Source organism: Salmo salar, chromosome 10, assembly GCF_965601325.2.
Source record: "Salmo salar chromosome 10, fSalSal1, whole genome shotgun sequence".
Lineage (NCBI taxonomy): Eukaryota > Metazoa > Chordata > Actinopteri > Salmoniformes > Salmonidae > Salmo > Salmo salar.
Genome location: NC_138300.1, coordinates 16,343,872 through 16,352,535, shown reverse-complemented (window position 1 = coordinate 16,352,535; position 8,664 = coordinate 16,343,872). Strand labels below are relative to the sequence as shown.

At 42.8% G+C, this 8,664-nt stretch overlaps 1 protein-coding gene across 1 annotated transcript in view; it reads left to right on the top strand.

Moving 5' to 3' along the window:
- The first annotated feature begins 283 nt into the window (after positions 1-283).
- Positions 284-8,664, top strand: part of apc2 (APC regulator of WNT signaling pathway 2) — a 38,287-nt gene continuing 29,906 nt past the window's right edge. The window contains exon 1 of the mRNA XM_014216037.3: positions 284-384. The gene's annotated coding sequence lies outside the window, so the exon portion shown is untranslated. The remainder of the gene's footprint in view (positions 385-8,664) is intronic.

Below are 8,664 nucleotides of genomic sequence, written 5' to 3'. Positions count from 1 at the left end.
TTAACCCATATGCCTATGTTTCCTGCATTTATGCTTTGGCGCTTTGTAGAGTTTCTAAAGTTGCCATTGAATGCAGCTGATGCAATACTTTAAGAAATATACATTGGCTAGAGGTCAAACGTATTTCAAAAATAGTTCTAATACTTTCTATAGTCAACATTTGCCTGCCAAGAGAAATAAAAAGCTTTCTTATGTGGAATTGAGAGAGAGAGAGAGAGAGAGAGAGAGAGAGAGCGAGAGAGATAGATAGAGAGAGAGGCTGTGGTATGTGACATCAGACTATAGCGTCACAGCACGCAGCTAGTGGTGAATTCAGCATCCATCCCACAGAGTCCGCTCTCTCATTCCACGCCCTACTGAAATCAACACTGCTCGGGAAATGAGGTAAGAATCCAACACAATTGTAAAGCTTAGAATTGTCTTACATGCCAACATTTTAAATCTACGATTATTGTTTATACTATTCCTATCTACGATGCTGCATATTAGATTGGTTGCGTCGCGAGCTGCGCGGAGGGAGAGTGGTCCTGATGTGAATAGAATGTTAAACAGGCAAATGCATGAAAGATGGTTTGTTCAAGATATACATTTTATGTTCAATCTTTTGGAGCCCCCCCAAAAATATTTTGGAGACACAATTGTCCAATGTATTTGGATAGTGTAGGCTATAGGTTAGTAGCCTAATACCTGAAAATGTGTGGGGTTGTAGTAGGCAAGGTCGATTGAAATAGGTAGGCTTATCCAGGTAACTTCATTTGATGGTTTATCCTCAATTAAGTGTCAGACTATTTATCAAACCGATAACAAACCCTCCATTTGAAGACAATAAATCGTGGACATATTTTGCATTGAAATGGATTCGTGCATGTTGGTGCATTTTGTTCGACGGTGGCCTATTTGGAGGGTGAATCATTGACGTCGTCAATGGAAGAAAAAAGAGACCATCGCTGTTGTGTGATGTCCTCCTTCATAGATGCAGTTTATCTTCGGTATATCTAGTTGGAGCCTTTTTTATAAAGTTGTCGGGCTAAGCAATAGTGGATTGACATTTATAACCTACGCTGGTTGATGAGAAGTATGCTTCATTGTCTGTCATTGTTTTTAGCCTATGGATTACAAAATGTATCGCATTTACATTAGAATGCCTACACACACATTTTCATGAAATGTCATTTTAGTCATTTGTTTGAATCAATCACCTGAACCTCATCGGGGTAAAGTAGAATTGATTGTGACATTTCTGGGAAAAAATATCCCACCGCATAAGAAAAATAGATATGGTATGTGAAGAAGGAAAGCAGTAGACACATAGAGCTAAATACTACAGGCTTCATATAACACATGAAACATGGGGATTAAACCCAGCAGCAGAAAATAACATAGCATCATTGATCTTATTCACACACACACACACACACACACACACACACACACACACACACACACACACACACACACACACACACACACACACACACACACACACACACACACACACACCCCCCCGAGCAATGGTAACCAGTGCAGATCCTACACTAATGAGTCTCTTAGGGACTGGCCACTCACTGTGCCCATGGCTTTGATTATACTGTGAGTGGCTTCAATCATACAACTACCGGGTGTGTCTGTGCCCTATTAGGTCTTTTACCATCTGTGTAGGCTTATGTCTCCTATCAGGCCTTCACACCAACATCCAGGAATCCAATATTACTATTTCCCTCACAGTTTTCACTTCCTCACTGCAGTTGGCTAAACTGTCCAGGGGAACTGAACTGGACCACAGAGAGAACTGCCAGGTCTGGAATCTTGGGCCTGGAATCTTCCAAGAGCTTTGGGCCAGTAACCGAAATGTCACTGGTTTAAATCCCAGAGCCGACTAGGTGAAAAATATGCCAATGTGCCCTTGAGCAAGGCACTTAACTCGAATTGCTCCTGTAAGTTGCTCTGAATAACATAGTCTGCTAAATGACTAAAATGTAAATGTAATCCCCAGGCCTGAAAGTCCCAACAAAATGGAAAGCGCTTATGTAATATTACATAACGGGATGATTTTTTTAGGGAAGGGATGGGCTACTAACTGACACGCCAGATTTTGTGGAGGAAAACAGCTGAGCCCTGATGTCGTTGGCATCGCTATTTATTCTGTGTATGGATGTCTATGGACAACGACAAGCCTTGAATTGAGATTCAATAAGTTTGACAAGTCAATTTGCTTTAACCAAGAGAGTGTTAATTGGCCTGCCTCCCATAACTTCACATCATTCTCTAGTCCTGAGAAGAAGGGAAAGGGGCTTTACTGACAGGTCCAAAACATTTTACATCATATTTGAAGGGAGATTAGGATATAGACCTATCTTGAGCATTTCATGAGCGGTCTATGTGAATTGACATGGGCAACCACGCCCAGAGAATAAGTACGAAGAATTGTCAGCATTTTTCTTTGTGTGACTTTGTTATTGAGGGAAGCATTTGCCAGTCTAGTGTAGCTGTGATATATTTGTTTTCCTAATGATGTGTGTTTATCTTGACGCGCTCAAGGGAATATCCAAGTTTAGCAATGTCGGTAGATTACAAATGTATAACACCTAATCAGAGATATTTCTATTTTCAGACTATTTTGACAGTCGGTTACAGAACCTCAGATCAAATGCATGTCTATGGTTCTCTCTTCAATGTCACTGATAGGGAAGAATCCCTGCCATCTACATTGAGGAAACAACCATATAAGACATGCGTTTGCCAGTTTCCCTTTAAAAATAAATAGCCGACTGCAATAGACATTTCCAATGATTGGGAGGCAGGAACGATCATTCGTTTGTTTTCCTCCTCTGCTTCGTCACTCCTACAGTTAAGGGCCTTATTTCCTCTAATGGATGCTGAAATGCTTCTCCTGTTACTGCTTCAAATACAATCTCTGAGGCACTGCCTTTCAGCTCTGAGCCAAAGTTATTGACAGAATTAGCTGAAGTGAACAAAAGCCTGCCCTGCTCCCCATTTGAATGCTCGTCATTGGAAGATCTCTTATCCACAGAGGATATAGTGGGATGACGTTGACCTCTGTCACTTGAACAATGGGAAATGTCCTCCGTTCTACCAATGGGAGCCTACCACCTCTCTACATTGTACATTGCTAACCTCCTCTCTTGATTCATCGTTACTGTATTAGTTGCTTTGGGAGACCCACTTAGGTTAAAGATCATAGCGTGAGTCTATCATTTGTCTGACATTGGGACCCATGAATGGTTTGGAACCTGGAGACAGCTATAGCTAGCGAAAGCCTTTCCCTTCATGATGTAAGCTTGGATAAACAAAGGGCCAACGGCAGGTCACTAATTATGCAGTCTTCTTGAGTTGTTTTTACCACACGCATATCACCCTTACATCTAGCATCCACATAATTGATGAAAACAAAATGTTGCGGTCACTTTTGAAGGACGTGTCCCCAGAGAGACGGATCATTTTGTGTCTGGGTCATTTGAGAACTTGTGCACAGAGTCGAAGACTATCGATGAGAGGCTTTTTGGCAAGTGAATTCTAGTCAGCTCCAATGCTAACACCGTATTGATTCCTCACTTGATGAACATGTACAGAATAGTCAGTTCCAGCTGTGACAAGCTGATGGAAACACTCTAGCTCTCACAGTCCAGTCCCTAGGCTGGGATGGCCATTCAGTTCCAGGCTAGCAATGATCTGTGCAGTTAGCATTAGCTGTAACGTTAGCAATGAGCTAGCTAGGTAGGTCAACTGACTACATGTACGTTGTGTTAGCTATGTGTTAGACCCAGAAAACTCGATTCACATCTACAAATCTACAAATAACGCTGCTCTGTCTTATTTTCCCATGCAAGGACAATCCCTCTGTAAGCTTCGGATGTGTCCAATTGCCATGAAAGACGCTATTTTGAAAGAAGAAAAAATATCTGTGTGTGGAAACCTCACAAAACCTCACCATTAGGAAATTACATTTTGATCAGATTGCAGGGCTTCCTCGGCCGTTCGCAATATCTGAATAATTGATGTTCTGGATTTCATTTTGGATGAGCGTCTACAGTAGATGCTCCTCCTACCTGGCTCACTCTAAGAATATTGGTATGACAGTATATTACCTGGCCTTTTGACCCCATAAGCTCCGTCACTGTCAGTATGGGCTGGTCTGACCCCATGCTCAATCCATGGAAGTGGGTTTCTCCATTAATGAAAAATGGCGGTGTGGTGACGCATTTCTCAAAAGATGGGAAATGTCCTTTAATACTGTGCCATACATTTAGGAACTCACTTTCATTCAACACCTCTGTGTTTGACTGTATATTTTTGACCAAAGCGACCATAATAATAGCTAGGATTAAACAACCACAGCACTGCTGCATTGTTGATCCGTAGACTATATTATTTCATTGCACTTTATACAAGAAAAAGACTTAGCAACGGTTCAGGCATTTATCAACACCTTGAATGCACCTGAGCTACTGCCCTATTCTGAGAGCATTGTACGTCTTTCACCTACACCTACTACAGCATAATACGATTGATTCCACCTAATAGTGCACAAAGAACGAGACAGTCTGGTTGAGGAGAGAGAGATCCTCAGGCTCGCCATCTTCACTGGTAGGTGCCGTTGCCGTGGTAACCAGACGGTCTTGGAGGGAAAGGGTGGTGGAGGAAGAAATAATGCAGCAGTGTTGGTTGCGGGGAGAATCCTAGCTGTATGCTACGCGTGTTCTTTGTTCTGGCCTCACACTCTGCGTAGCCATTCATGGCCTACTTTCACTGTACAGAATGAGTTGGGGACTGTTGGACTGTACCGATATGACTCACCCTGTAAACAATGTAATGATAACGTAATGATAGCGTGAAAATAAACATACATGATGATCATGATAATGCAAATCTTTTACTTACCTACTGTTTTTTGGACTGAAATACATTTATAAACTCAGTAATGTTAGAAACTTAGTAGCCTATTATTATTTGATATTATAATATGATTATTATTAATGAATATATATTAGAATTATTATTATTATATTATATTTGTTTTATTAGTAATATAATTTGTATTATTACTACAGTATCCTTGCTATTAATGGCTAATTATTTAAACATATGACCATAATTAGGACAAACAAGATGGGAGAGGCAACAAAAAGCTTATTTGGCTCCTACAAACCCTCATGGACCTCTGAACTTGAGCCCTTGACTGTTTCAACACGACAAGACAACACAAACCATGATGTCTGCTTGTTTCCTGTCAAACCCAGAACCCCCTTTTCCCTTTTATGCCCACACAACCTTTGAGTCATCGTCCGTCGTCAGGGGACAGTGCTCTTGATTAGCCTTTTTGTTTCGCCTGACTTAGTTCGCTGACTTCACAAGCGCCGGTTGCAGCCAGTGGATGTGGCTCAGACCTTTAGCTCCTATTGTGTTTGCATGACTGGAGAGAGAGAGAGCCTGCAGTACAGAGCTGACTAGCTAATCACAGCACGGCTCGTTCCCCAGCCCACTGCTGCTGAAGGGCATTTATGCTCTAGCGTGGCTAATGTTCAGCCTGACCTTATAGGCGTGGAACAAGGCTTTGTTTGCGTTGTGTTTTTTTACATTGTCTAAACATGGGTATTACTTAATCCTAAACATGGTTATTATGAAAACCCGAAAATGGCCATATATCAGTAAAGGATCATCTTGCCACATTTCTCTATAAAGTGTAGGTGTGTAATGTGTTACTCACAGTAGAGAAGTCGAAGATAGCCTCCCGGGCCAAGGGTTGTGTAAGCTCTGGTTACTGAAGAGCTCAGTGACTTTTAACATGGCACCGTCATAGGATGCCACCTTTCCAACAAGTCAGTGCGCCAAATTTCTGCACTGCTAGAGCTGCCCCGGTCTACTGTAAATGCTGTGAAGTGGAAACGTCTAGAAGCAACAACGGCTCAGCCGCGAAGTGGTAGGCCACATAACCTCACAGAACGGGACTGCCTCGGTTGCAACACTCACTACCGAGTTCCAAACTTCCTCTGGAAGCAACGTCAGCACAATAACTGTTGGTCGGGAGCTTCATGAAATGGGTTTCCATGGCCGAGCTGCCGCACACAAGCCTAAGATCACCATGCACAATACATCGGCATCGGCTGGAGTGGTGTAAAGCTTGCCGTCATTGGACTCTGGAGCAGTGGAAACACGTTCTCTGGAGTGATGAATCACACTTCACCATCTGGCAGTCCAATGGACGAATCTGGATTTGGCAGATGCCAGGAGAACACTACATGCCCCAATGCATAGTGCCAACTGTAAAGTTTGGTGGAGGAGGAATAATGGTCTGGGGCTGTTTTTCACAGTTTGGGCTAGGCCTCTTAGTTCCCGTGAAGGGAAATCTTAATGCTACAGCATACAATGACATTCTAGACCATTCTGTGCTTCCAACTTCGTGTCAACAGTTTGGGGAAGGCCCTTTGCTGTTTCAGCAAGACAATGCCCCCATGCACAAAGTGAGGTCCATACAGAAATGGTTTGTCGAGATGGTTGTGGAAGAATTTGACTGTCCTGCACAGAACCCTGACCTCAACCCCATCGAACGCCTTTGGGATGAATTGGAACGCTGACTGCAAGCCAGGCCTAATCGCCCAACATCAGTACCCGACCTCACTAATGTTCTTGCAGCTAGCTGAATGGAAACAAGTCCCTGCAGCAATGTTCCAACATCTAGTGGAAAGCCTTCCCAGAAGAGCGGAGGCTGTTATAACAGCAAAAGGAGGACCAACTCCATATTAATGTCCATGATTTTGGAATCAGATGTTTGACGAGCAGGTGTCCAGATATTTTTGATGATGTAGTGTTTTAGTCACTCACTGATAGAAATAAACAGTAATTCAACATCAGATTGTGGTTCTGATTGGAAACTGCACAAGCCAGTTGTGAAGTACGTGTGCCCAGGATAGAGAATATAATATAGAGTTGTTTGGCTCTGCTACATCGATTACCCCTACCCCCTATTACCCCTTCTGATTGGTTCGCCTTTATTCATCTCATCCTCACTTTTACCACCTTTTCCAGAGCGTGAAAGGGGATTGGCTGTTTCCATAGAAACAGTCTCGAACTGTAGCACTTCGTTGGCAGGCTCGCTAACACTCACACGGCTTCGTCTGAATTATATTCCTCTGGGGGACAATTTCCTCACAGATTACCCAGCATGCATTGCGGCCCCACCAGCAGCAAATAGGACACAACAGAAAGAGCCATGTTGGGGATAAAAAGAGAGAGGGAAAAATGCAAGAGAAATAGCCATCACCTGACATAAATATGTCACCGCAATTAATGCTTTTGCCACAAGGGCAATTAAGATGGAAGGACGTTGAGATAACGTTGAACCGTGAGCCAACTCATGAATATATTCCTTTGATGGAAGAAACCTAATTGGAAAAATCAACCAGCTGTATTGAATTCCCTTAGGACCACAATCCAACACGCCCCCTCAGTACCTACTCCCTATCCAGCATTGCTCAAGCATCAGTGACTGGCCTTCAACAACAGACTGCCACACTGCCTTCAATGCTGTCCGGCAGAATAATGAATGTGTTTCATGTCCCCCACTTTGAAATGATAAAGAGCTGTGTGTTCAAGGCATGGGCATTGATGTGTCCCCATATGTCCACAGCCATTAGATAGACACGCTAAGGCTGCTTTGTGAAAGGCTGGATGCATATCATCACCCGCCTAATTGTAGTAACATACACAGATAACAACGTGTGAGAGAATGTGACTCACTGATGGAAACATTTGGAAAAATACCACCACTCTCATTGCTCCAACCCATTGGATTTTCAGTATTGATTCGCGAGTCTGTATTTGAGTTACATTGATTTTTCCAAGCTTGTGGATGTCCTTTGCATAACAAACTCTGGCCTGACATTCACTTTAAATGAACAGCCATCTGTTCATTACGTAATTACCTAGTTTGCTTGTTGAGAGAGAAATTATGTGATTTGACTTTAGCGGAATAAGGCAACAGAGTACACAGACAGGACAACAAAAGAACGGACCGAGTTCAATCAATCCCACACTTTGGAAAAATAATTGTTGCAATCAAAATGAGATTTTTTCTGTTTTACCAATAAATATTGTACAATTAATCACATACAAATGTGCATTGATGTTGCGTAATAACAATTCTGTTTTTCTCAATGCAAATCAGATTGAGCTTGAGTATATGCCAGTCCTCTATTTTCTACTATAAAACATTTCAACACGTTCAATCCGATACTACATCAGCCCTATCTCCTCCATTTTGTTCCACTGTGAATTCCCTAAGGAGTGAAAGACAGACACAAGGTAATGAAATGCAGCACTATTCCAGCGGAGGGTTTGCCGCACTGACATTGCCTGTCTGCTCCCAGAGCACGGTGGTCCATAGCCTGACCTTTGTGACGCGCCCGAGCCGCAGACGCCCTCCACCGGTAATATCGAAGGGGGCTGGATTGCACCTCCCCCTTATCAACGCTACTGCTGCGGGAAGGGAATCTCATCACTAGGGCTAACAAAGACTGGCCGAGGTCCTTTAGCAATTCAGATGGCTGCACTGTGCAGGAATGAACGTTTGTTCAAGTGAAATGAAGTGTCATCAAAATCCATTGAAATTCATTGAATAAGACTTATCTTTTCTGTATGCCTCGGTTT